Source organism: Lithobates pipiens, unplaced genomic scaffold (assembly GCF_037356315.1).
Source record: "Lithobates pipiens isolate NorthernLeopardFrog02 unplaced genomic scaffold, aLitPip1_a1.2 Scaffold_16, whole genome shotgun sequence".
NCBI lineage: Eukaryota > Metazoa > Chordata > Amphibia > Anura > Ranidae > Lithobates > Lithobates pipiens.
The window spans coordinates 430783809-430810387 of record NW_027507748.1 but is presented as its reverse complement, the minus strand read 5'-3'; the positions used below and the strand labels follow the sequence as shown (position 1 = coordinate 430810387).

Here is a 26579-nt window from a genome sequence, read left to right as displayed (position 1 = left end):
CCCCATTGATCCACCAACATTATTGGGTAGGTATGAAGTTATTACAAGCACCAACCATTTTGTATTCTCCATTAATATACCTTCTGCATAAGAAGCAATAAACTCTGTCCAGGAAAAATGTGCTTTAGTTATGTTAAGGTTAATTGGTTCAGGTTTTTTTATCCTGAAGTGTCTAGCTAGACTACCCAAAAAGAGATTTTATTTGTATTTGGAGCTTCCATCTGGCCTTTATTCAAAATGAAGCTGAAGTGAATGGCTGCATACTGAATATTTTTCTGGAAGCCCCCTTTATTTATATATTATTCATTCACACTAAGCAGATAGAAGGCCTTAAAGAGATTATGCCCCATTAAGCTGTATTAGTTTCCTTAGCTGGTTTGAGATCAGCTTCTACACTGAATGAAAGATCAGCTTGTGTCACCCTACTGGTCTCTATAGTGACAGTAACTGTTACACTCCATTAGGTGAACATTATGTGTGCAAGCATCTTCTGTTCTGCTTGTTTTCTGCTTGCTTCCATAGAATGGCTTACAAAATATAACCATACAATTTGCTACTACAGGATTTTTAAAAAGCCATGGAAAATATTTGTATTTATATTCTTTATAGAGAAACTATAGTATATTTTTAGTAAGTACATATTTTAATCTATATTTTTTACCACCGACTAAAGGTAATTTTTGATGGTGTTTTCACCACTTTCTATGCTTGTTAATTTCATTGTTGCATTTTGAGTATTTTTTTTTTGTACAGCATACCAGCTTAAGGACTGTTGAGATAAAGCACTCGGTTACCTAAGTGTTCATTTTAGCCTTTCTGAGCACATTGCTATGCTTGCATTGACAGAGAATAATAAAGTACAATCACCAAGCAGAAGCAGAAGCAGAAGCAGAAGTAACATTGCATGATTAAACACAGCTTCCTGAATACACAAACCTAGGAACTCTGTAATGTGGGAAGCTGTAATATGACCCAATCTTCTCTTGTGTATTATTCTACCACTTATGATTGTAAAGGATCACACTTCATTTTTTAAGCATGCTATATTCATCTGTTCTGTGCAATTTTTCTTTAGAGCAGCCCCAATCCTCCTCTTCTCTGGTCCCCCACCGGTGCTCCTGGCTCCCCCTCCTGCTAAATGCCCACCATAGCAAGCTGCTTATATAGACACATAGAGCATGTCTCCGCCCCCCCCCCCCCACTCTTTCCTCATTTGGTTAATGTCTCCTGCTGCTGTCTCTGATCCAGTGAGGGGGGAGAGAAGAAAGAGAATCTCTGCTCTCATGCACAGCACTGGATTGAAATTGATCTCAGGTAGGTTAATTGGGACTCTGGGGGGAAAGGGGGGATAGCTGCATGCAGAAGGTTTTTTTACCTTAACTACTTAAGCCCAGATCATTTTGCTGGCCAAAGACCACAGCACTTTTTGCAAATCGGTACTGCATCACTTTAACTGACAATTGCACAGTCGTGCGACGCGGCTCCCAAAAAAAATCGATGTCCTTTTTTTCCCACAAGTAGAACTTTCTTTTAGTGGTATTTGATCCCCTCTGCGGTTTTTTTTTTTGCGCTATAAACAAAAATATAGCGACAATTTTGAAAAAAAACACATTATATTTTGCTATAATAAATATCCCCCAAAAATATATAAAAAAATATATTTCTATCCTCATTTCAGGCCGATATCTATTCTTCTATATATTTTTGGTAAAAAAAATCACAATAAACATTTATTGATTGGTTTGCACAAAAGTTATCGTGTCTACAAAATAGGAGTTAGTTTTATGGCATTTTTATTAATCATTTTTTTTTTACTGGTAATGGCGGCGATCTGTGATTTTTATCATGTCTGCGCCATTATGGCAGACACACCGGACAATTTTGACACATTTTTGGGACAATTGGCATTAATGCAGCGATCAATACTAAAAAACTGCATTGATTACTGTAAAAATGTCACGGGCAGTGAAGGGGTTAACCACTAGGGGGCTAGGGAGGGGTTAAGTCCTGGGGAGTGATACGAACTGTTAGGGGGCATGGCTACGAATGACACTCACAGGGAGCTATGATGAGTGACAGTGTCACTAGGCAGAACGGCGAGATGCCTGTTTGCATCTCCCCATTCTTCAGCTCCGTGACACTATCGCGGGTATCCTCACAGGGATCGAGTCCACGAGACACGCGACCCTACGCACAGAGCTCCTGGCAGGGTCATGTGTGCACCGCTGGCGGTGCGCACGTGGCTAAATGGCAAGTTCAAAGGGACTTACCTGTACGCCCATTTGCCCAGCCGTGCCATTCTGCCGACGTATATATACATGCAGCTATCGGCAAGTGGTTAGTGTATAGAATTTATTAAGGTAAAACAAAACCTTCAGCCTTTACAACCACTTTTAGCTCATTTACTTTTTGGAGCGACAGGCATTTTGTTACAGGTAACACTCATGTGAACATGTGCCAATAAAAGAATAGGATTTTGCTTGTTGAGTGTCTTGGAGCTTTGATCTACAAAACGCTCTGGTGTGAATGGGGTCTAAATTCTTATACTCAGAGACATTTCGAGGCTGCCACTGTAGACTTCTTATACTACAAGTGATTGTTATGCTCTCTTTTCCATAAGTACTAACAGTACATGTAGACATATGAAGACTTCTAGGTGTAGCTTGACTTTTCCTAGATCACTGTGTCATGATAGTGAAGTCAGTGATTTGGTGTAATGGCCTGGCTACTAGTATTTTCAGTAGGAGCTCAGCAATGGCAGCCTGCACATTTTTGTTTGAAAAGCTTCACTTTAACACAGGATTATGCAGGCAGATGAATCAAGTGACATTTTAACATTTTAGGGTTGATTTACTAGATACAAAGCAGCTGTTTACTGAGCAAAGTAAGTGTTGACTTGGAAAGTGTGTGTTCACTTTACAATGCAAATTATAGTAGATAAGGTGAACTCACAATACTCAATCATGTGCGAATGAAATTAAAAAAGTAGCATTTTTGCTTGCAAATGATTGTTCAATTAAAGTGAATACAGCCCTATCTATTTATTTTAGGCTCAGTGAATATTAATTTTTTAAGTAAAAAATCGCTGTGCCATAAGTAATTTATCCCCCATTTCTAAATGTTTCATGATTGCTAGTAGATACTAGTACTAGTACTAGTAGAAGTTTAGTTGTAGGGAGACATTATAGGGGAAGTGTTTGAGTCATCTCCTCTACCTAGGCAGTGTATTGCTTCTTAAAATGCAATCATGCTCTTCAAGCATATCATATTTTCAGCTAAAATTGATTCTTTAGTGAAACCATAGTTACATAGTTAGTAAGGCTGAATAAAGACACCAGTCCAACCTGAGTGAGCACCCACAATTGTCCCCATCCCTGCGTCCCATCAAGATGATCATCCACTATATTATTATTTTTATTTTTCTCATATATATATATATATATAAGGTACCCCTGTAGTGCCATCAATCTATGCAGCACACACCCACACCAGTCCCACCCCCAAGGGGTCTGCAATCCAAGGTCCCCAACTCACACCCATACACCAGGGCTAATTTTGGACAGAAGCCAATTAACATAACAGCATGTCTTTGGAGGGTGGGAGGAAACCGGAGTACCTGGAGGAAACCCACACAGACACAGGGAGAACATGCAAACACCAGGCAGATAGTGTCATGGTCTGGGATTCAAACCAGCAACCCTTTTTATTGCTAGGTGAGAATGCTATCCACTATACCACTGTGCTTCCCAAACCAGACCAAGGGAGGACTGGGAGACATCATTGGTACCTTTGATATCGTTTAATCTCCAACTGAATGATAAATGAGTGAATACAATTTCTGAATAGTGTATTGATGAACTGCACATGTAACATTTTACTGTCAACAAACAGTGCATTTTAATACATGTGCCTGACTTTAACTTCAGCCAACTGGTGGGTGTTCGCAACGTGCCACTCAAAAAACAGTTATGTTTCCTAGCAATCAGGAAATCCAATAAAGATGAGGCCATTTTATAATCATTTGAAGAGCTAATGACAATGCTGATGTTCAAAATGCAGCAAAGCGGAAAATGATTTTTAGACATTGCTGGCATGAGAATAAGACAAAAGTGTGGAAAATCATGAAAAAGGCTATTTTAGTTCTTTATTTTAATGCCACTTGACTAGACAAGCTAGAAAAGACTGATTATTTCCTAATGCATATTTAGACTGCTATAGTAAAGCAAAGAGCAAGATACAAAAACTTACAGGAACCCATATTTAATAACCAATGAGCAAAGTACAATAACCCATCTGAACCAATAGATAAAGATTAATTCTAAACACAGCTAAATACACAAATGACATTCATATATGGGAGCAATTTTACCGGCCAAAGGATTTTTAATTGTATCCAGCATTGAAATTTACACAGCCCTGACACACTAACGAACCTGCTGGACTGGGCAGGAGATCTTAAAGTGATAATAAAGTATTGTTTTATTTAGTTTGAAAATAGCAAACATGTTATATTTACCTGAACTGTGCAGTGGTTTATGCACAGCAGTCCAGATCCTCCTTTTCTCGGGTCCCTCACCAGTGCTCCTGGCCCCTCCCTTCTGCTGAGTGTGAACACAGCAAGCAGCTGGTTATGGGGACTCCTGAGCCAAGCCACTGTTCAGCCCCACATCCTTTCTCTTCTTATTGTCTCACTGACTTTGATTGACAGCAGCATGACTAATGGCATCCCGCTGCTGTCTCAGCCAATCAGACTGAGACTGAACTGAGGCACTCGTGCAACATTGCTGGATCGAGATGGGGATCAGGTAAGTATTATATCATACTTACCTGCTCTGTGCAGTGGTCTTGCACAGAGCAGCACCGATCCTCTCTTCTCGAGTCCCCCCGCTGCCACTCTGGGCACCTCCCCCTTGCTGAGTGTCCCTTTAGCAAGCTGCTTGCTGTGAGGGCAGTCATGCGTGCTTGCTCCTGAGCTGGCTCTTCCTTTCCATAAGATATAGAGAGCATGGCTCAGGCCTTTCCCGCCCCCCACTCCCGCCTCACTGGCTGTGATTGACTGCAGTGGGAGCTAATTGCTTCTGCCACTGCATCTCAGCCAATGAGGAGGGAGAGTCCCAGACAGCTTAGACTCTCTTGCAACATCACTGGATTGAGATGGGGCTCAGGTAAGTATTAGGGGGGATGAGAGGGCTGCTGCAAACAGAAGGTGTTTTAACCTAATGCATATGCATTAAGATAAAAAACCTTCTGACTTTAGAACCACTTTAACTTTCTATGTATTAGTTAAGTAAAATGGCTCTCCCCCAGTCTGGGAGTGGGAAGTGAAAGGAAAGCGTTAAAGAAAGAAACAATTACAAGATGAGAGAAAGAAGCTGATTTTTTTTTCTTTTTTTGCTGCAAAAAGTTTAATTAACTTTCTGTCTGAACCTTGGACGTTTAATGGAAAACTTGTTCCTCAAAAGCACAAACAATAAACTGAATTTCAAAAACACATTCCATTTAATTTCTTCAGTAGAGTACTCTTTAAAAAGTTCCTTAGAAATCACAAAGAACAAAAGGAAACCTTTTTTGACTAGAAGAAAAGAAACGTATGCTTTAAAATGCTTCTTCTTATGCTTGCACTTTGTCACAGTTTTTTTTTCACATCTTATAAAACCCTAAAGTAACAAGTGCCAAGAAACAAGGCATTACATTCTAAAAAAGTATCAAACATTATATACCGTATTTAAAAGCATATAACACACACTTTTTTCCTCTTTTCCTGCATGTTATATGCCAATATTATGTTGTACCAGCAGGGGGCGGCCGACCTCCCCACCTCTCCTGGCCCTGGAACAGCGCTGCCTGCATAGTCTAAAAATGAGAAAAAATCACTTGCCCGTCCCTTCTCCTAGCTTTAGTTTGGAGGCAGAGAGCAGTCACATGACCATCTATGTAACGTCAGAGGAGAGCAGCCATGTGACCAGGTCAGTGAAAAAAAAACAGAGCTTTTGAGGTATATGGAAGCTTCATTTTACAATATGAGTGACATAGGAGGAGCCGTGTGGAAAGGGCTGCCAGTGATTTTTTCTTAAATGTAGAGTATGCTGGCAGTGCTGTCCCTGGAGACTGGGTGTCTCCTGGGAGTGCAGGGGGGCTGTGTACTGGATGGGGGGCTGTGTACTGGGGAGGGGGGTGTATACTGGATGAGGGCTGTGTACGGGATGGGGGGCTGTGTACTGGGGAGGGGGCTGTATACTGGATGGGGGGGTGTACTTAATGGGGGTCTGTGTACTGTGCATGTGTACTGGATGGGGGGCTGTGTAGTGGGGAGGGGGGCTGTGTACTGGATGGGGGACTGTTTTTTGTGCAGGGGAGGGGGCTGTATACTGGATGGGGGCTGTGTACTGGATGGGGGGCTGTGTACTGGGGAGGGGGGCTGTATACTGGATGGGGGGCTGTGTACTGTGCATGGGGAGGGAGCTGTATACTGGATGGGGGCTGTGTACTGTGCAGGGGGAGGGGGCTGTGTACTGGATGGGGGGGCTGTATACTGGAAGGGGGCTATATACTGTGCAGGGGGAGGGGGGCTGTTTACTGGATAGGGGCTGTGTACTGTGCAGGGGAAGGGGGGCTGTGTACTCGATGGGGAGCTGTGTACTGTGCTGGGGAGGGGGACTGTATACTGGATGGAGACTGTGTACTGTGCTGTGGGAGGGGGCTGCATACTGGATGGAGACTGTGTAGGGGGAGGGGGCTGTGTACTGGATAGGAGGCTGTGTACTGTGCAGGGGGGGCTGTGTACTGGATGGGGGGCTGTGTACTGTGCAGGGCGAGGGGGCTGTATACTGGAGTGGAGCTGTGTACTGTGCAGGGGGGGATGTGTACTGGATGGGGGCTGTGTACTGGGGAGGGTTGGCTGTATACTGGATGGGGGCTATGTACTATGCAGGGTGAGGGGGGCTGTGTACTGGATGGGGGCTGTGTACTGTGCAGGGGAGGGGGGCTGTGTACCGGATAGAGGCTGTGTTCTGTGCAGGGGGAGGGGGCTTTATACTGGATGGGGGCTGTGTACTGTGCAGGGGGAGGGGGGCTGTCTACTGTGCAGAGGGAGGGGGGCTTTGTACTGGGGAGAGGGATTGTGTACTGTAAGGGGCTGTGAAAAATGTTTTCCTTAAACTTCCCTCTTAAAATTGGGGTGCATGTTATACGCCTGTGCATGTTATACGCCAATAAATATGGTAGTTACCATCAGGCAGAAAATCTTCAGGGAGGGAGAGCAGGAGTTGGTTTGGCTATTCTTTTCCACTAATAAAGTGTTCAGACTTCCTGTAAACTACAGAGAAATTGCCACTAAGGACAGCAAGAAAATAACACACACCTGATGTTCCCTTTAAAAGTGTAAGGCCCTTTTTACACATGCGGACTGACTGTTCCTTTTATCAGTTCAGTCACGTCAAAATGGATGAAGAATTCATCAGTTTTTCATAAGCTGCTTCTCCGTTTCTCAACAGTTTTTTTTTTAAACCACTACCAATGCAAAAACAGTCGGAGAACAGACCGTTTGTTAGTTTACATCCGTTTCATCCGATCCGTTTCCCTCACAGAAGAAAAATAAAGCTTTAATCTGTTTCAAAAAAACAATGTTGACAGAAGCTGATGTAAACCGGTGTAAATGGATAATTATCCATTTACATCTCTTTTTCCATAGAGATGCATTAATGTCCCTTTTTTATCAGTCAAAAGATGAATGAAAAACGGACAAACGGTCTGCATATGTGAAAGGGGCCGTTTACTGCTCCCTACTGTCCCATTAAATCACCCATTTAACATTTCACCTTACTATGTCCTCTCTTTCGCCATGTGTTTGGCAAACGTTTTATATCAATTATTACAAACATCCCTACAAACATCCCTCTTTAGAGGTGCAGTCTCCATGAAAGCATATGTTGGAGGAATGTCTCTGGCCATAATTATGAAAGCAACACAAGCTTTTTTCCCAGAGATTCCTGCAGCCCAGAATAAGAAAAAGTTAGAATAAATAATAAAAACACCACACCTTTGGATAAAGATTGGCCGCAGCCATTTTAATATTGGCTTAAATAACAAATAAAATGTTTAATAATTGAATCAAATATCATTTAACACGCAAACCAGCTTAGCCACTATGGCTCAAGCTGGAACATTCGAAAAGTGAAATATACCCCCAAGTTTCCAAATACTTTATTTAACCACTTTCAGACCGGACCATTTTGCTGGTCAATGACCAGAGGTCTTTTTACAATTTGGCACTGCGCTGCTTTAACTGGTAATTGCGCGGTCATGCAATGTTGTACCCAAACAAAATTTGCGTCCTTTTCTTCCCACAAATAGAGCTTTCTTTTGATGGTATTCGATTGCCTCTGCGATTTTTATTTTTTGCGATATAAACGTAAAAAGACCGCAAATTTTGAAAAAAAATGATATTTTCTACTTTTTGTTATTAGAAAAATCAAATAAACTCAATTTTAGTCATACATTTAGGCCAAAATGTATTCAGCCACATGTCTTTGGTTAAAAAAAAGTCAATAACTGTATATTTATTGGTTTGCGCAAAAGTTGTCACATCTACAAACTAAGGTACGTTTTCTGGAATTTACGCAGCTTTTAGTTTACGACTGCCTATCTCATTTCTTGAGGTGCTAAAATGGCAGGGCAGTACAAAACCCCCCCAAATGACCCCATTTTGGAAAGTAGACCCCCTAAGGAAACTGATAAGTGGCATGTTGAGCCCATTGAATATTTTATTTTTTTGCCTCAAGCGATTGAATAATGACAAAAATTTTTTTTTTTTTTTTACACAAAGTTGTCACTAAATGATATATTGCTCACACATGCTATGGGCATATGTGAAATGACACCCCTAAATAAATTCTGCTGCTTCTCCTGAGTACGGGGATACCACATATGTGGGACTTTTTGGGAGCCTAGCCGCGTACGGGGCCCCGAAAACCAAGCACCGCCTTCAGGCTTTCTAAGGGCGTAAATTTTTGATTTCACTTCTCACTACCTATTACAGTTTTGAAGGCCATAAAATGCCAAGATGGCACAAAACCCCCACAAATTACCTCATTTTAGAAAGTAGACACCCCAAGCTATTTGCTGAGAGGCATGTTGAGTCCATGGAATATTTTATATTTTGCCACAAGTTGTGGGAAAATTACAAACTTTAATTTTTTTTTATTTTTTTTTCACAAAGTTGTCACTAAATGATATATTGCTCACACATGCCATGGGCATATGTGAAATGACACCCCAAAATAAATTCTGCTGCTTCTCCTGAGTACGGGGATACCACATGTGTGGGATTTTTTGGGAGCCTAGCTGCGTACGGGGCCCCGAAAGCCAAGAACCGCCTTCAGGTTTTCTAAGGGCGTAAATATTTGACTTCACTCCTTACTACCTATTACAGTTTTGAAGGCCATAAAATGCCAAGATGGCACAAAACCCCATACAAATGACCCCATTTTAGAAAGTAGACACCCCAAGCTATTTGCTGAGAGGCATGTTGAGTCCATGGAATATTTTATATTTTGCCACAAGTTGCGGGAAAATTACAAACTTTTTTTTTTATTTATTTTTTTCACAAAGTTGTCACTAAATGATATATTGCTCACGCATGCCATGGGCATATGTGAAATGACACCCCAAAATAAATTCTGCTGCTTCTCCTGAGTACGGGGATACCACATATGTGGGACTTTTTGGGAGCCTAGCCGCGTACGGGGCCCCGAAAACCAAGCACCGCCTTCAGGCTTTCTAAGGGCGTTACAGTTTTGAAGGCCATAAAATGCCAAGATGGCACAAACCCCCCCCCCCCAAATGACCCCATTTTGGAAAGTAGACACCCCGAAATTTAGGGGTACACTAGTGAGACTAGGTAATAAATGGCGGGTGCCCTGAAACTATAAAAAAATAACTAACCAATCAGCGTCACCTGTAACAGTTATATGGTGATCACTGGTGAAAGGGTTAACTAGGGGGCAATCAGGGGGCTTTATGCGGTAGTATATGGGGGTCCCTGGCGCTATAAAAAGCTGGGGCGAACCTAAATACCTACCTGTCTAACTAGTGTCACCTGTGACACTAATACAGCGATCAGAAAAACGATCGCTTATTAGGCTGGGTTCACACTGGAGCGATGCGGGAACGCCACGAATCCGCGGCGGGTTCCCGCATCGCATGCCTCCCGGCGGCAGTTCACACTGCCCTATGCGAACTGCTGGGAGTGTCAGTGAAATGTTAATGACACCCCCAGATCAGTTCGCATATCGCAGTGCGATCTGCAAACTCGGATCGCATGGTGTGAACACCCATGCGATCCGATTCTGCTGCGGACCAAAAAAAGGGTCCCGTGCGAATTTGCGGCGGGTGCGGCGGGTGCACAGAATCGCACAGAGATCGGATGTGATTTGCACTGCAGTGCGGTGCGAATCACATCCGTTCTCATAAACCGCTGCAATGTGAACCCAGCCTTAGTGACACTGGCGACGGGGGGTCATCACGGGGTTAAACCTTTATTGGGGGGGTTAGGGGGGTACCCTAGAGCTAAAGGGGGCTAACCCTAACTGCCCTAACAGTTATTACAGTCACAAATGACACCAATGCAAAAAAAAAAAAATGCTATTGGTGTCACTGTGACTGGGGGGGGGCAGGAGTGATTGGGGGGGTGATCGGGGGGTGAAGGGGGGGTGTGAGTGTGCCTGGCATGTTCTACTGTGAAGTGTCGTGTTGGTGCAACTCACCGATCCTCTCTCCTCGGTGCCGGAACGAAAAATACCGACACGGAGGAGAGATTACATCACTTCCTTTACTGTGTTTACATTACAGGAGAGGAAGTGATGTCACGCCTCACTTCCATTCGTCAGGAGCGATCGAGAGGGGGTGGCCATAAATGAATGGCCGCCCCCTCATCCCGGATCGCTTCTGAACGAAAACCGACCACCGCTGGCACCGGGGGGGGGGGCCCGATCGGGCCCCCCACCCGCGGGAAGGCAGGGACGTACATGTACGCCCATATGCCTGCCCGTGCCATTCTGTCGACGTACATCATCGTGCGGCGGTCGGAAAGTGGTTAAACATATAAATTCCAAAAAAACACAGCCATTACAGCTCAGGCTATATAAAACTCTCCTTCTTAACTTAAGGTGACACTACCACATAATAAATGGCTGCGACAGCTAGGGAGGGAGGGAACACCACAACCTATGCTTCTCACTGAGGCAAAATCACGTACCTGATGGTTGAGCTGGATGTCTAGTGGGAAGGCCTCTCGTACAACCCCAGCTCAAGGATCACCAATGTTGCAACTGTGGCTGCAGGATTCTGACGGTGTATGGGTGCCTGGATTATCTTCCGTGCAGTAGATGTGTCACCAGGATAGACCAGCAGGTTTAAACAGCAGGTGTTATCAGTTCAGTTGAGGCAGCAGGAATCAGGAAGCAGGCTTGGTATATGCAGAGCTGAGGAGACACCGAATGCGTGGTCAGACAAGCTGGGTATGGTAACAGATGATCAGGTGCAGACATAAATGACAGGCAGAAAAAGGTCACAATGCAGGCAAGGTTTAGCAACAGAATATCAAACAGTGAAGAGGTAAACTGTGTCAATAAGGCAAACTAGGGTCAGTGTAACAGAGAGCAAGCGTAGTCAGAGTAAGCCGGGTCAAACACAGGAATCAGATCAGGATCTCAGGAACAGGTTTCACAGGGTACAAGCTGCAGATCAGACAGCGAAGACTCAATGCAACTGCAGCATTTAAATATGGTGTTTTGGCACCAGTCTTACTATCTAACATCTATGTGCTGGGCAAATCCCTGACACAAACCCTCTTTTCCCAGACCTTTTCCTCCCTGAAACTACAGATTTTTCCCAGAGACAAGAGGTCATCTGACCTTTGACAGGTCAGGCGACCTATAGAAGACCTTCCTGCTCTTCCCCCTTGAGGGAAAGCCTTAAACTGTGCTGCCACAGTCCCATGCAAAAAGGGTATTTAGAAACAGTTTTCCCCCCTTTTCTCTTCATTCTAAATGCAAACTGACAATTGCGCTTTGGTGCGATGCTGTACCCAAATAAAATATATGTCCTCTCCCCCCCCACAAATAGAGCTTTCTTTTGGTGGTATTTGAAAAATTTAATTTCTTCATTAATTTTGGCCAATATGTATTCTGCTACATATTTTGGGTAAAAAAAAAAATCACAATAAGTGTATATTGATTTGCTTGTGCAAAAGTTATAGCGTCAACAAACTATGGGATTTATTTATTTTTTACTAGTAATGGTGGTGATTAGCGACTTATAGTGGGACTGTGATATTCCAGTGGACATTCTGACACTAACTGACACTTTTGACACTTTTTGAGGACCAGTGACACTAATACAATGATCAGTGCTAAATATATGCACTGTCACTATACTAGTGACACCAGCTGGGAAGGGGTTAACATCAGGGGCAATCAAAGGGTTAAATGTGTGTAACCAGTGTTTTACTACACTGTGGAAGGTGCTTTTACTAGGGGAAGAGATGAAATGTATTCCCTGCTTGGCAGGGACACAAATTCCATTTCTTTCCTCCTGTCAGAACGGTGATCTGCCTTGTTTACATAGGCGCTCTGCCTCTCTGCTCGATGATCAGTGGGTGCTGGGGGACATCAAGTCCATGGGACCCGCCGCCCAGCTCTCACTGTGTGTGATCTGGTGCAGAGGTGCTGCCCTGTAGCAGTAAAACTGCTATAGGGTGGGCCTTAAGTGGTTAAAAAAAAAGTATACCTGGATATTTTGTAGTCTGTTTATTATCCTCCAAAAACGTGTACATATTTTAGAAATGTTCAACATTCCTGGAGATATTCCTTCTGTGTATTGCTGAGAAAGTTAAGGCAATATGTTTTTTGAAGATACAGTGATCTACAGTCAACTAGACACAGAGATGGATCTTTGACAGGAACAAATGTACAAGATTTTTTGTTCTACTTTTAAGTATAATGTGAAACCTCAGGGTAGTTTCCTGAAAGCCATGAATCTGATGTAAGGATCATAAATAACTGCACCCCTGGATACGTAATGCAAAGCTATTGTGCATGAAAGCTTAATAGCTTCAGCCCACAGGAGTGGATATCAGAGGAAGAAAGACAAAACAGCAGATAGCTAGTCGGGGCGACATTATTTTCTTTAATAGTGCCTTTAAAACAAAAACAGGATTAAGGCTTAGACTAGACTTATTTTTTGTACTACAACGTAGAGCTAAGAAATTTCACTTCAAAAAATGGTCAGGTAGTCACATGTGAGGTGGTAACCAAAGAATATTTTGTTGTCTGAAAACAAATAGGTTAGAATAATAAGGAAATTCTGTACCAATGATCATTGCTTACATAATACTATGCACAGCCAAGTTGAAAACGCTATAGATAAGGGGTACACCCCTTCTTCTTTGAGAAATCATTTATTTCTTTTTTGCCTTTGACAAAATATCTCATTGGATCATTTATTAGAACAAAGGTAGAAATAACAAAGCAACTCGTATACGTAATCACATCAGTTATCTAATTTTGTGTGACAGGAATGCACAGAAATTGAATATTGCAGAGTTTCTTAGTAAGGGCTTTTCTTTCTTGTCCATCCCATTTTGTGCTTTTACAAACATCTACATTTAGGAATTCACCGGGTCTTGTGCTGCTAAGAAATTCAATCCTCTACTCCAAAATAGTGATAGGAAAATAAGATTCCAAAATTGATTAGGATCCTTTTACTCCCTAGTCCTTGTAATGCCCGTCCCACTCTTGCCCACCCTGACAAAGGCTCATCTGTAGTAGTCATTAGGCCTAGGATGACAGAAAGACTATACTGTATATGGGTCAGAGTGTGGAGATCTGAAATTCAAAAGGGTGCTGCAATTACCTTAAGGCCCAGTTCACACTGGTGCGACATACACACCGACTTTGGAAGTGCATGACGTGTATAATCAATGGTTCCCTATGAGAGCCATCTTAACTTGTCCGACACAAGTTGGTCTGACTTTGAAAAAGGTTCATGCACTACTTTGGTCCGACTTGGGCATGATTTCAGCCCATTAATTTGAATGTAAGTTGCATCCAAGTCGGATCATCATCTTAACTGATCAGACTTGTGGCATGTGACTTGGCTCTGAGGATCTTGAAGGGGAATGCCACGGCAAGATTTAAAAAAATGGCGTGGGGTTCCCTCCAAGATCCATACCAGACCCTTATCCGAGCATATGCCCTCAATATGTCAATATATCAATATGGGGGCGTGGGTGCTTTGGGGTATGGGGAGGGCTCTGCACTCTCCACCCCAAAGCACCTTGTCTCATGTTGATCTGGACAAGGGCCTCTTCCCAACAACCCTGGGCGGTGGTTGTTTGGGGTCTGTGGACAGGGGGCTAATAGGAATCTGGAAGCCACCTTTAAACCCTAAAGTGGAAGGTCTGCTCATCTGAACCCTCCCCCCTCGGGTGCCACAATTGCCACCTTTCAGGAGGGAGGGGGGTGCAGATACCTGCACCCACTTCCGGGACAAGCTAGCTGCAGCAAGCCGCAGATGCCCCGCCCCCGTTGTGTTCTGGGAAACACACAGTTCCCAGGACACAATGGGGACCAGTGAAGACACACAGCGTGACACGCACATGGGTAGTAGGAAACCGGGCAGTGAAGCCGCACCGCTTCACTACCCGATTTCCTGACAGAGGATGGCAGCGGGGCTAGTCAAGAGACGAGCGTTTGCTCATCATCTGCTGCCGACATCGCTGGACCCTGGGACAGGTAAGTGTCCATTTATTAAAAGTCAACAGCTGCAGTATTTGTAGCTGCTGGCTTTTAATATTTATTTTTAAGGTGCAGCTCCTCTTTAACAAGGGGGCCCTCAGGTCCCCCCTATTTGAATGAGTATGGGGTAGAAGACATCAGCAACGAAGGGAGAAGAATCAGACGAGGGAGAAGAATCGGAGGAAAAAGACATCAGCAGTAGAGGGAGAAAGGAGACACAGAGCTACGAAGGGGGACATTCTTCATTTTTAATAAAGGACTTTATCAAAAACCTGTGTACTGTTTTAACCACTTGCCGCCCACCCTATAGGCAATTGACGGCTGCAAAGTGGTTTCATAATCCTGACCGGACGTCATATGACGTGATCAGGATTATGAGCCGCTGCGCGCCCCCGCATCGCGGCGATCGTTGTTGCAGGGTGTCAGTCTGACACCCGGCAACTACGATCTCGGTAAAGAGTCTCCGACGGAGACTCTTTACCATGTGATCAGCCGTGTCCAATTACGGCTGATCACAGTGTAAATGGGAAGAGCCGGTGATCGGCTTTCCCTCACTCGCGTCTGTCAGACGCGAGTAGAGGAGAGCCGATCGGTTGCTCCTCTGACAGGGGGGGTCTATGCTGATCGATTATCAGCACAGCCCCCGCGAGGATGCCCACACTGGACCACCAGGAATGCCACCAGACCACCAGGGAAAAGGTAATCCTCCCTAGACCACCAGGGATGCCAGTCAGCACAATGGATGCCAATCAGTGCCCATAATGGATGCCAAACAGTGCCCACAATGGGCATCACTGATTGGCATGCATTATTGTTTGGCACTGATTGGCATCCATTACTATAGTATAACACCAATGCCGCCTATGAGTGCCCACCTGTGCCGCCTATGAGTGCCCACCTGTGCCGCCTATCAGTGCCCACATGTGCCGCCTATCAGTGCCCACCCATGCCCATCTGTGCCGCCTATCCATGCCCATCTGTGCTGCCTATCCATGCCCATCTGTGCCGCCCATCTGTGCCGCCCATCCATGCCAATCCGTGCCATCTATCAGTGCCAATTTGTGCCACCTATCAGTGTCCGTCCGTGTCGCCCATCCGTGTCGCCCATCCGTGTCGCCCATCAGTGCCGCCCATCAGTGCCGCCTATCAGTGCCACATATCAGTGTCCATTAATGCCACCTCATCAGTGCCACTTCATTGGTGCCACATTGGTGCCCATCAGTGCCGCCTTATCAGTGCCCATCAGTGTAGCCCCATCAGTGCCCATCAGTGAAGGAGAAAACGTACTTATTTACAAAGTTTTGAAACTGAAACAAAAAAAAAAATTTTTTTTCAAAATTTTCTGTATTTTTTTTATTTGTAGCGCAAAAAATAAAAACCGTAAAATACCACCAAAAGAAAGCTCTATTTGTGGGAAAAAAATGATAAAAATTTCATTTGGGTACAGTGTAGCATGACCGCGCAATTGTCATTCAAAGTGCGACAGCGCTGAAAGCTCAAAATTGGTCTGGGCAGGAAGGTGTTTAAGTGCCCTGTATTGAAGTGGTTAATTTATTTTGCACACTTTTTTGGTGAATGGGTAGGGGTAAAATGTACCCCATACCCATTCACATAAGTGGGCTGGGATCTGGGACCCCTTTGTTCTGGATTTCAGATTCCAAAGAGGCCCTTGTCCCCAATAACATGGGGACAAGGTGCTTTTGGGTGGGAGGGCAGAGCCCCCTATACCCCAAAGCATCCACCTCCCCATGTTGAGGGCATGTGGTCTGATATGGTCCAGGAGGAGAGGGGCACTCGCTTGTCCCCCCTTTTTCTGACCTGCAGGGCTGCATTCACGCATAAGGGTCTTGTATGGATTGTGGGGGGAACACCACGCCATTTCCTTTTCAATTTTGCCATGGGGTTCCCCCCTCAAGATTCATACCAGACCCAAAGGGCCTGGTATTGTCGGATCCCAATCATTGAAGTTACATGGAAGTTGGACATGAAGTCATAGGGCAAAGTGGGATAGGAAGTCCTCCGACTTCCGCGTCGGAACAGTGTGAATCCGGCCTTAAAGACCTAAAGGAAAATCCATAGAGAAAATACTCTGTGTGTTAGAGAAATCAGCTGGTGCAACAAGAAATTCCCCTTCTTCAGGAGTTTCTACATATTTTTTTTTTTTTTTTAGATACACTAGATTTGATTTGTTAAAGGTAAAAAGACTGTTCACTTTACAAGTGAAGTTGCACTCAGCGAGGGATTTTTCACAGAGCTTAGCGAATGCGGTGAAGCAAGAATACCCAATCAAATTACCTTTAGTAAATCAACACCACTGAGATTCTCTTGAGCAAGTAGAAAGACTATTGTTGAGTGCCCATGGTCAAGGCTACACATTTTGCTTGTTGAGAATACCATCATGCTCCCTTCATTCTGGTACAGAATATTGCACTCTTTTTGTGCATTTGCAAATGGACATTTCAAAACCTTAAGCTGGGATTTACCAGGGCTTGTGCTGCTTTGAATACAGCCCTTATGCCCAAACAGGACATTGTTTTAAAGTGGTTGTAAACCGTCTCATATACCCAGCGTAGTGAATAGTCTCAGATGATACTACATAAATTTTACTTGTTTATCTGCAATCTTCTCATCTACAACCCTTCAAAAGAGCACAGTTATGCTAAAATCATTCTTCATCTTTGAGGAGTACAGAGGAGGGGTAGAGAGCTGCAGTTACAGGTCTTATACAGCTGATTGGATTAAAGGGAACTCCACTCCACATAGGAGGAAACACAAAGGAAAATACAGAGCTGTGTTCTGAATAGACAAGCTGTGCGCTTATCACCATCCTCATCACAAATTTTTTCTCATATGTCCAGAACACTTCTCAGAAGTGAGACATGCTGATAACAGAGGAACGAAGTACCGGAGAAGAATGACACTGGAGAGAGACAAGTAAACACTATGCATATACATGTGCTTAGTTCAAATTTCATGACTACAACCACTTTAAACCAAGAACCATAATTCAGCCTTGGTCGTTGTGAATTCCATTCCATTCTGATTAAGAAATGTACCTTAATCATTAACTCTAGAATGATAATAGATGAAAAAATAGGATTTGGAAATTAAGCCATACCTTTAATTCCTGTTTAAACTTCCATGGTAGTGTCAGCATGAAGGTTCCCCTCTGTTCTAATAAAGAACTGCAGTTACTTGCATTGGAGAGGAGCTAAGTGAAGATCCAGAGTGAGGCTGGTAAGGAGCTTATTTTGGTAGCCAGTTTAAGTAAGAAAAGACTATTTAATTTTCATAATTTATAATTGTGGATCAGCTTTATTTAAGGAACATGTAAAGGCGGTTGTGTTGTAAGTAAATTAAGAGTGAGAAACCCAGACTGAGGTATTTTTTAGATTGCTGAAAAGCCAGGTCCACTCACAAGTGGTATCTCTGCTTAATGAATTGGAAACCCTTAATTCTAAAACATAATTGTACATCTTATAATCCCCTAAAACTGGTATAGAGCATTGGAAAGAGCACATGCTTTTGTTTCTGCTGGGGAATCTCTTGTTTTTATTTAAATCCAGTTAGTAGAGTGGAACCCAGTAATTATAAAAAAAAAGCATATTTTAAGTCTATCTGTATTGCCTAGGAATCTATTATAAGGACTGTAAGGAGAACTTGTAACCTCTGTTTATGAAAGCATTGCAGCTATATGAAGGCATATATGGCGTATCTAAATCCAATAACAAAAACTTAATATATTACAGCTTACCAGTCCTTCAATGTCCTAGCTGCAATAATTTTCCCTTTTAAATTGTGTCCTTAATTTTCACCTCTTGAGCCTGCCAGTAACACATTTTATGATCTAGGACAGTGTTTTTCAACCTTTTTTCAATGAAGGCACCCTTCACAATTCTGCTCGAGACACCCCATTCAAAAATGTAAAAAAACAAATAGTTTTATGTAATGCATACACACCTACACACATAGGACACTCAATGTTAGAGGTGATTTATTTCTCCAAAGCGAATAGTGAGTACACCCCTCATATTTTTGTAAATGTTTTATTAATATTATTCATGTGAGAACACTGAAGAAATGACACTTTGCTACAATGTAAAGTAGTGAGTGTACAGCTTGTATAACAGTGTAAATTTGCTGTACCCTAAAATATCTCAACACACAGCCATTAATGTCTAAACCGCTGGCAACAAAAGTGAGTACACCCCTAAGTGTAAATGTCAAAATTGGGCCCAAAGCGTATATTTTGTGTGGCCACCATTATTTTCCAGCACTGCCTTAACCCTCTCGGGCATGGAGTTCACCAGAGTTTCACAGGTTGCCACTGGAGTCCTCTTCCATGATGACACCATGGAACTGGTGGATGTTAGAGACCTTGCACTCCTCCACCTTCCATTTGAGGATGCCCCAGAGATGCTCCTTAGGGTATAGGTCTGGAGACATGCTTGGTCAATCTATCACCTTTACCCTCAGCTTCTTTAGCAAGGCAGTGGTCATCTTGGAGGTGTGTTTGGGGTCGTTATCATGTTGGAATACTGCCCTGCGGCCCAGTCTTCAAAAAGAGGGGATCATGCTCTGCTTCAGTATGTTACAGTACATGTTGGCATTCATGGTTCCCTCAGTGAACTGTAGCTTCTCTCATGCAGCCCCAGACCATAACACTTGTCTACACCACCATTCTTGACTGTAGGCAAGACACACTTGTCTTTGTACTCCTTACCTGGTTGCCGCCACACACGCTTGACACAGTCTGAAACAAATAAGTTTATCTTGGTCTCATCCACAGGACATGGTTCCAGTAATTCATAGACATGTGCATTCGTTTTTCGTCCAAATGCATTTTCATCCGAATTTCACGTATTTTCGTTATCGTTTTGACAAACGATAATGAAAGCACAGAATCCGAAAAACTACAGATCCAACATAAATAAATGCTTTATTTTCGTCTTCGTTTTGACACAGTTTGATATAGAATAGGAGATTCGACGTGACTCTGACAATAACAATCTGTGTCTATTGAACTTGTATCATAACAGTCCATTCACACAGGGGCAACATGACTTCCAGCGCGACTTTGGGAGGCAACTTGGACACGATTCGAGTGTGAATCACAGCACGACTTGGGGCGACTTACAACACGACTTTAATAAAAAAAAACGGCATGTGTTCCCCTTCAAGAGCATACCAGGCCCCTCAGGTCTGGTATGGATATTAAGGGGAACCCCTTGCCAAAAAAAAAAATGGCGTGGGCCCCCCCCCAAAACCCATACCAGGCCCTTCAGGTCTGGCATGGATTTCTAATGGGAACCCCGTGCCCAAAAAAATGCCATGGGGGTCCCCTCAAAATCCCAGACCCTTATCCAAGCACGCAACCTGGCAGGCCGCAGGAAAAGAGGGGCAGGCGAGAGAGCACCCCCTCTGAACTGTACCAGGCCACATGCCCTCAACATTGGGAGGATGCTTTGGGGTCCCCCCTAAAGCACTTTATCCCCATGTTGATGAGGACAAGGGCCTCATCCCCACAACCCTGGGCGGTGGTTGTGGGGGACTGCGGGCGGGGCGCTTATTGGAATCTGGAAGCCCCCTTTAACAAGGGGACCCCCAGATCCCGGCCTCCCCTCTGTGTGAAATGGTAAGGAGGTACAAAAGTACACCTACCATTTCACCAAAAAAGTGACAAAAGTGTTAAAAATGAAAAAGAGACGGTCTTTGACAATTCCTTTATTAAAGTCTTCTTTCATCTTCTTTCTTCAGGTCTTCTTCCTTTGTTCATCCTTTGGTTTCTTCCTCCATCTTCTTCTTCCTCCATCTTCTTCTTCCTCCGATCCGCTTTTTCTTGCTCCTGTGTTCTCGTCCGGCATCTTCCTCCACGGCATCTCTTCTTCGGTCTCGGGCCACTCCGCGCAATGGGAGGCTCCCGCTGTGTGACACTTCTCTTCTTCTGACAGTTCTTATATAACGGAAGACGGGGCCACCTGGTAACTCCGCCCCCCTCTGATGCATGGAACTTCGTGGCCCCACAAATAGCAAATGCAAATAGCCTTAAAAAATAAAAATAATAAAATAATAAAATAATACAATAAAATAATAAAAATAAAAAATATTCGACCAGGAATGTATGATTGCAGCATCATACAGTGAGTTTAGCTGCTCCGTCGAATCTTCTTAAAACATTTGAAAGACATCATAAGCCTTCAATGACAGAATCGACTTTAATTCATTTGGATTTTCGGACGAATGCAATTTTTTAACAAAAAACGAAATAAATAAAAACAAATTTCGGGTGTAACTAAATTTACATTTATTTTTTGGACAAAAATATTTTTCGAAACAAAATATTTCAGTCTGCACATGTCTAGTATTTCATGTCCTTAGTCTGCTTGTCTTCAGCAAATTGTTTGTGGGCTTTCTTGTGCATCATCTTTAGAAGATGCTTCCTTCCAATTTGATGTAGTGTGTAGCGTAGGGTCTGAACACTGACAGACTGATCCCCCACCCCTTCAACATCTGCAGCAATGCTGACAGCATTCTTACGCTGAGCACATGCATGCAACTTTTTTGGTCAACCATGGCGAGGCCTGTTCTGAGTGGAACCTGTCCTGTTAAACCGCTGTGTGATCTTGGCCACCATGCTGCAGCTCAGTTTCAGGGTCTTGGCAATCTTCCTATAGTCCAGGCCATCTTTATGTAGAGCAACAATTCTTTTTTTCAGATCCTCAGAGAGTTCTTTGCCATGAGGTACCATGTTGAACTTTCAGCGACCAGTATGAGAGCGTGAGAGCAATAACACCAAATGAAACACACCTGCTCCCCTTTCACACCTGAGACCTTGTAACACTAACAAGTCACTTAACACCAGAGAGGGAAAATGGCTAATTAGGCCAAATTTGGACATTTTCACTTAGAGGTGTACTCACTTTTGTTGCCAGTGGTTTAGACATTATTGGCTGTGTGTGGAGTTATTTTGAGGGAACAGTAAATTTACACTATTACAATTTACAAGCTGTACACTCACTACTTAACAATGTAGCAAAGTGTAATTTCTTCAGTGTTGTCACATGAAAAGATATAATAAAATACAAAAATATGAGGGGTGTACTCACTTTTGTAAGATACTGTACCTTTGCACACTAGTACTGACTAGTATTCCAATGTTGCTGTTCTCCATCAGTTTCTCTCTCTGTCATTCAGCTAATATGACCCTAGTGCTAATGGGGAGGGGCAAAAAGGATGCTTTGCAGGTACCGGATGTCCTCCTTATAAACCAATGACATCACTGGTCGTTAGAAAGCTGCAGGGTAAAGGTTGTAATGGTGCACAATAAAAAGCCGTGGCTTTGTGTAATTTTAATGCAGGCTTCATTAAACCACTGGCTAGTATACCATTTTTAGCCATTTTGCCAAGGTACTGCTGAAGAAACCTGAAGGCATCCCAGGGTGCCCGGGTACCCTGGTTGAAAAAGGCTGTTCTAGGGTGATCCATGCGCCCGGCCCCTAATCTACAGTGCCTTGCGAAAGTATTCGACCCCCTTGAACTTTTCAACCTTTTGCCACATTTCAGGCTTCAAACATAAAGATATAAAATTTTAATTTTTTGTGAAGAATCACCAACAATTGGGACACAATTGTGAAGTGGAACGAAATCTATTGGATATTTTAAACTTTTTTAGCAAATAAAAAACTGGAAAGTGGTGCATGCAAAATTATTCGGCCCCTTTACTTTCAGTGCAGCAAACTCACTCCAGAAATTCAGCGAGGATCTCTGAATGATCCAATGTTGTCCTAAATGACTGATAGGGATAAATAGAATCCACCTGTGTGTAATCAAGTCTCTGTATAAATGCACCTGCTCTGTGATAGTCTCAGGGTTCTGTTGAAAGCGCAGAGAGCATCATGAAGACCAAGGAACACACCAGGCAGGTCCGTAATACTGTTGTGGAGAAGTTTAAAGCTGGATTTGGATACAAAAAGATTTCCCAAGCTTTAAACATCCCAAGGAGCACTGTGCAAGCGATCATTTTGAAATGGAAGGAGTATCAGACCACTGCAAATCTACCAAGACCTGGCCCTCCCTCTAAACTTTCAGCTCAGACAAGGAGAAGACTGATCAGAGATGCAGCCAAGAGGCCCATGATCACTCTGGATGAACTGCAGAGAACTACAGCTGAGGTGGGAGAGTCTGTCCATAGGACAACAATCAGTCGTACACTGCACAAATCTGGCCTTTATGGAAGAGTGGCAAGAAGAAAGCCATTTCTCAAAGATATCCATAAAAAGTCTTATCTAAAGTTTGCCACAAGCCACCTGGGAGACACACCAAACCTGTGGAAGAAGGTGCTCTGGTCAGATGAAACCAAAATCGAACTTTTTGCCCACAATGCAAAACGATATGTTTGGTGTAAAAGCAACACAGCTCATCACCCTCAACACACCATCCCCACTGTCAAACATGGTGGTGGCAGCATCATGGTTTGGGCCTGCTTTTCTTCAGCAGGGACAGGAAAGATGGTTAAAATTGAAGGGAAGATGGATGCAGGCAAATACAGGACCATTCTGGATGAAAACCTGTTGGAGTCTGCAAAAGACCTGAAACTGGGACGGAGATTTATCTTCCAACAAGACAATGATCCCAAACATACAGCAAAATCTACAAAGGAATGGTTCACAAATAAATGTATCCAGGTGTTAGAATGGCCAAGTCAAAGTCCAGACCTGAATCCAATCGAGAATCTGTGGAAAGAGCTGAAAACTGCTGTTCACAAACGCTCTCCATCCAACCTCACTGAGCTCGAGCTGTTTTGCAAGGAAGAATGTGCAAGAATTTCAGTCTCTCGATGTGCAAAACTGATAGAGACATACCCCAAGCGACTTGCAGCTGTAATCACAGCAAAAACACAGCAAAAGTTTACCCTTCAAATGGTGTAAGGGAGAACTAAACTATTTGGGGATCAAATTAACGGCACTAAGGCATGGGCTCTATGAGGCAAACTATATTCCCCTATTAAATAAAGTGAGAGGGATAATGAAAAATATGAGGCATAAAGCAGTATCCTGGATAGGTAGAGTAAACGTAATAAAAATGTTTATCTTGCCAATTGTAAACTACACAATACAAATGATACCTGTCCCGGTCCCAATGAGTTTCTTTAGGAAATTAAAATCATTGACCATGGCTTTTATATGGCCCCTGAAACGCCCGCGTATAGCATATAAAGTATTAGTGAAGGAAAAAGAGAGGGGAGGAGTAGCATTACCAGAATTAAAAAAATATTATGAGGCAATAATAATATCTAGAGTAGCAGATTGGATATACAATCAGAAAGAAAAGGGTTGGGTAGACCTGGAAACAAGATTGAGTGGGGCATGCTTAGATAAAATGTTATGGATACCATCTCATCAGCGGAATTTAGGAGTAGACACGAACACTTTAACAAGACATACATTAAGATTATGGGATAATATTAATAGGGTACACAAATAGACTCACAACTCACCACTAATGTCACTGCTGGACACAAATTATTTTTTGCCAGGTAAGGAGGAACGGTTATATTTCAGTAGATGGGCAAGTAAAGAGGAAATAAAATTAGGAGAAATTATTAAGGGAAATAGACTATATACATACAGGGAACTCACACAAGAGTGGGGACACAAACCGTTAGATAAATGGAGGTATGCTCAAATATTACATTTCACCCAAAGTTTGCCACAGCCACTACGGGGACTAGAGGAGTTGAGACCACTGGAGAATTTATTGAAGGAAAGAAAGTGTTTAATCAAAAAAGTATCAAAAATATATAAAATATTAAGACACGAAGCTGATTTAGAACTTCCAATATACTTAGGGAAATGGGAAGAGGATATAGGACCACTAAAGAATGAGGAGCATAGGTTAAAAATACCCAAATCAACACACTTAGTATCAAGAGAAGTCCGCATGATAGAAATGTCCTATAAATTAATATCAAGATGGTACATGACCCCCCAAAGAATACAGGAGTTCACAGGGGCAGAGCAGGCAATGTGCTGGAGGGAGTGTTCGGAAGAGGGCTCCCTAAAACATATTTGGTGGGACTGCCTGAAAATAACCCCTTTTTGGGACAAAATAGTAGAAATTATAAGTGTAGTGACATGTAAGAAGATTAGGAAAAACCCATGGACATGCCTCTTCCATGACACTGAGTTAGGAGTAATCCAATATAGAAACACGATAGTCCCGTATCTATTGAATGCAGCCAAAGCGTTAATACCTCGCTATTGGAAGTCCATACAGATACCAAAAATAACGGAATGGGTACAGAGGGTGGAGCAAATTAGGGTAATGGAAGAATCGTTAAATAAATTACAAGATATAGAGGAAGAAGGCCATGGGGTTTGGCAGCAATGGCTGACATTCTTGGAGAGGCGGGACTGCCGTGACATGATGGAGGGATAAGGGGACAGAGAGGGGGACGACTATGAGTGGGGAGAGAGGGGGGCAGACCTCCCCCATTCCCTTTTTTTTTCTTTTTTTTTTTGCCCTGGGGTGGGGGAATGGATTTTGATGGTAAGGGGGGAAAAGAGAGGGAAAAAAGAAAAGAAGAAAGAGATTTGTATAAGTGCTTTTAAAGGAAAAATAAAGACTGCCACAATGATGTTAAGTGGATCAAGCGGAATTCTGAGCGTTAAGCTGATTAGAATCCGCTGGAATAAAGTAACTGACTGAGAAAGAAAAAAAAAGAAAAAAAAAAAAGGTGGCTCTACAAAGTATTAACGCAAGGGGGCCAAATAATTTTGCACGCCCCACTTTTCATTTTTTTATTAGTTAAAAAAGTTTAAAATATCCAATAGATTTCGTTCCACTTCACAATTGTCTCCCACTTGTTGGTGATTAGTGATGGACGAACTTCCGACGGGACGTTTCGCGAACGCGAAATGCGAACGGACCCAAACGTTCGCGAAACCGACCGTTCGCCGCGGGCCCCATTGACTTCAATGGGAGGCGAACTTTGCAAACCTTCATGTCGAATTTGCGGCCACGTGGTAATTATTAGGGGGTAAAACGTAGTCCCACCATCTGGACAATGACATAATACATGTATGAGGTGAATTTGGGATCGATAACTACAAGCATTTTTATTTTATTTGGGAAATTGTTCTAACAATTCAGGACTATGGAGTTAATGAAGGCAATGGAGGAGAGGGAAGGTCAGGGACCAGGGTAGGCAAAGAAGAGGGTGCAGGAGATGATCACCAGCAGCGTGACATACCGGAATGACACATGCACCGTGATAGAGGCATCTGACAGCAGCACCGTAATACAGAGCACTGACAGCAGCACCGTGACATACAGCGCTGACAGCAGCACCGTGACATACAGCGCTGACAGCAGCACCGTGACATACAGCGCTGACAGCAGCACCGTGACATACAGCGCTGACAGCAGCACCGTGACATACAGCGCTGACAGCAGCACCGTGACATACAGCGCTGACAGCAGCACCGTGACATACAGCGCTGACAGCAGCACCGTGACATACAGCGCTGACAGCAGCACCGTGACATACAGCGCTGACAGCAGCACCGTGACATACAGCACTGACAGCAGCACCGTAAGCAGCCCCAGGAGGAAGTCAGCACAGCACAGGGATGGTGTGATCCCCTCATAATAAGAACCCCCAGGAGGAAGTCAGCACAGCACAGGGATAGTGTGATCCCTTCATAATAAGAACCCCCAGGAGGAAGTCAGCACAGCACAGGGATATCATAAGCAGCCCCAGTAGAAATATGACACCGCTCAACC

General features: G+C 43.4%; 1 protein-coding gene across 2 annotated transcripts in view; it reads left to right on the top strand.

Annotated features, from left to right (window-relative positions):
- SH3RF3 (SH3 domain containing ring finger 3) overlaps positions 1-26579 on the top strand; it is a 609268-nt gene that overhangs the window by 421126 nt on the left and 161563 nt on the right. The window lies entirely within an intron of this gene.